The sequence below is a fragment of the Salvelinus sp. IW2-2015 genome, linkage group LG10, assembly GCF_002910315.2.
Source record: "Salvelinus sp. IW2-2015 linkage group LG10, ASM291031v2, whole genome shotgun sequence".
NCBI classification, from domain to species: Eukaryota; Metazoa; Chordata; class Actinopteri; order Salmoniformes; family Salmonidae; genus Salvelinus; species Salvelinus sp. IW2-2015.
In genome coordinates this window covers 14,666,415-14,670,002 of record NC_036850.1, presented here as the reverse complement: position 1 = coordinate 14,670,002, position 3,588 = coordinate 14,666,415, and positions in this window count along the sequence as shown.

Genomic DNA, 3,588 nt, shown 5'->3' with positions numbered 1-3,588 from the left:
GTCTGTAAAAACACCAGCAGTAGTGTAGCAGCTAGTATAAACACTGTACAGATATGTATACACTTAGTTTTGTAAGTGTTAGATTGGAGTTTTGTTATTGTAGGAGGTGGAGCTAATTCGTCCCCAAAAATCGCTGCCAATTCCAGCATTTCTATTCACTCAGAACTCATATCTGCTTTGTCATCACAACACCTCACTGTCATGACATCCCTCTGCTAAAAGCATTGCTTTGCATGTTCACCTAGTATTAACAGAGAACTATTAGCATAATGTGTTAGCTAATATTAGATCTATTAGCATATATTGATTTATTTGCTTAGCAGAGTTACCTTGAGGCAAGGCAAAACAACCACCATGACATATTGACAAATTGTGCTGCACTTATACTGCAATCTCCTTTTGAAATTACTCTGGTAAGCAGATCCTTGAGCACTTGTGACCCACATAAATACTGACAACTGATCACGTTACATTGCCTCCGAGACAATATGCTATTTTCACTTATGACCTTTAGGGTCAACACCAGGCCCCGTACTGTCCTCTCTGAGGACAACATAGAGACAGGGTAGAGAATGACATCAGGTTAGTGTTTATCTAATGCAGAGACTGTCTGCTGAGTGAATTGTACTGTCAGAGATCATCTTATTACCCTTATTACTAGTCAGTTTGTGAATGATTTAATTCAGTTTTAATTCCCAGCTGTTCCATCATTCTCTTCATTTCCTGAAGACCAGAGTATCTGCAGTTGTACACTCAGGCTGCAACGATGTTGTTTATACTGTTTCATGAACATGTTTGTTTGTCATGTATCAAGATGAGGCTAGGGACACAAATCTTGAGCTGGCAGATTACACTGAAAAAATCTGCTGTCTTAAGTGGCTCAATGGGATTTTCAAAATTGAAAACTGGACTTTGGAAATACAGTATGACTGCCATTTTGATTTGTCTCCAGACACATACCAGCTCTATTCCTTTAAGGTTTATGGTCCTAATCATAATCACCTGTGCAACCGTGACAGTAACTGTTGTACTGTAGACTTTATAGCCCAGTGTCTGATTGTCAGTCACTGGTCCTGTAACCACACAGTTGTCCCATTTAGGGACAGGTCTGCACCCACAGATCAAGTGACCGAACCACGAGGGTTTTGTTGATACCCCAAATGACATGAAACCCAATCCACCCAGACAGCACTGTGGCCATACAGACCTGGTGCCCCTGAGAGAAAAGCTCTGGTGTCATCAGTGACAGAGTAATGTCAATGCTCCATTCTGACAAGCCTTTCCAAGAGGGCTGCCATTCCTGACAAAATGCTGTGCCACAAACACCCCACTGCTCACCCTAAGCCACTTCCAAGAACAGCTTTGTGGATCAAACTAGCGCCTGTCCACTGCCCACTGCACTGCAGACAGACAGAGAGAGCAGCACATTACAGCAAAGAGCCACAGGTGTAACTCTGAAAAACTGAGAGGGTTTTCTGTGAAGCAGCAGCAGCATTGGATTAATAGATGGGTTTCTCATTAAATAATTTAGCACCGCTATCTTCCTCTCAATGAATTGGAGTGCTACCTCAATCTCACACACACACACACACACACACACACACACACACACACACACACACACATCACACACACACACACAACCCCACACACACAACCACACACACACACACACACACACCAACACACACCACACACAACCACACAACACACACACACACACACACACACACACTTTCCTCTCTCTCTCTCCTCTCACGTCTCTCCTCTCTCTTCTCTCTCTCTCTCTCTCTCTCTTCTCTCTCTCTCTCCTCTCTCTCCTCTCTCTCTCGCTCTCTCTCTCTCTCTCTCTCTCATTCTCATTCTTCTCTCTGCTTATACTGCTGCCATCCAGCATCAGTTATACACAATTGTCTTTAGTCCAGAGACACAAAAGCCATCAGTATTCTCCCAGAGTAATAGCCATCTCATTTCCATCACACGTTAGAACTAATCAACATTCTCTCAAACAGCACACAATAGTTTCCGAGGCTCTAGCTGCTAGAACAGTATGTAGTGTACCTTAACTCGTTGTCTGCTATGTGCCTTACCTCCGGTCTGTTTCACGCCATCTCTCTGTGTCTGTACAGTCTCCACTGGGAGTCCAGATGATGGAAAGTCTCAGTAGAATCACAGTGTCTTCTGTAGCAGGCTCTCTGGGGTAGACGACGGCTAAACACGGCCTGGTCAGCTGACTCTGACGGGCTAGCTGGATGTGGGTCGGTCCACACTGAACAATCATCGTGTTACGACCGCGTTGGTCTGTTTTTCTTTGAGTGTCCCTTCTCTATTCTTATTTTAAGAAGCCATTGGCATCAGTGCGACATTGAGCCACTGATGTCCTTGGATTTGTCCACTAACGGCTGCAACAAAGAAGAGAGCCCAGAGGCAAGCCACGGCAGGCTCCCGCGCGCTGGCTGGGCTCACACCACACTCACCACAAACATTCCTCATAACATCCTCTTCCAGCCTTTGGGCAGTAATGATCACAGCTGGTAAGCCGCGCCTTCCTCTTTAAGGAGCCAGCATAGCAAGCTATTGCAAGCTGTCCGCTTTATTGTAAACATTGCGCAGGCAGGCCTGATTGAGAGGGACTGCCGCTGCTGCAAAGCCATGCATCACTCGGCTTTGCCTAGAGGACTCGACAGACCCCCGCGACACGTTGACCTCCAGCTCTGATGACCTTGGTTTTAGGTGCATAGTGTTTAGAATTAATAATCTGCTGTAGTTCTCTGGCACTCATGTACAGCTCAACCGCGATGGGTAACTCATCCTCAGTAAAGGATCAGACTACCTCACACATTAAGAATAGTGATGACAAAAACAGTGACGCTCACCACCCATGTTTTACCCATGCACACACCTGTGCTTCATGATCATGCTTCAAAGCTGCCAATCTGTGAAACGCTTATAGGACCCTCTACACCTGTCTGTGTGATTTCAGTCCAGGCTGATCCTATCTGACACTGGCTTCGGCAGAGAGCACTCACATAGCTTGTAGTGTAAGCTGTAACACAGCTGAATAGGGGCTCCATTCCCTACCTGGTATTTGGTGTTGTTCAGCGTTTTCCCTAGTAGAGCTCAGAGAAGGAGAGATGTAGGGCGATTAAACCTCTAGTTGTTGTCGATAAGGTCACTGTTGTTGCCCAATGGACAACTGCTGGCAGCTCTGATTACCCCACATGATAGAACTCACATCCCAGCTGCCTGTCCAACCCGCTCTGCTCGGACCAACACACACACAACACAACAACGATCACACACAACACACACCACACCACACACACACACACACCAACAGCAATCACACACCCACACACACACACACACAACACCAACACATGCACACACACACCCAACAACGCACACACACACACACCACACACAACACCAGCACACCACCACTCTCAACCTGCAGGTCAGCATGTTAACATTCGCAGTTTATTTTTTACGCGGTGGCCCTGTTGACAGGTTTTTGACTGTCTAAATGGGCCTCACAAGCAGAAGTGCTTTATCTTTGGACACAATGTCATTCAGCTTGCTCTATAT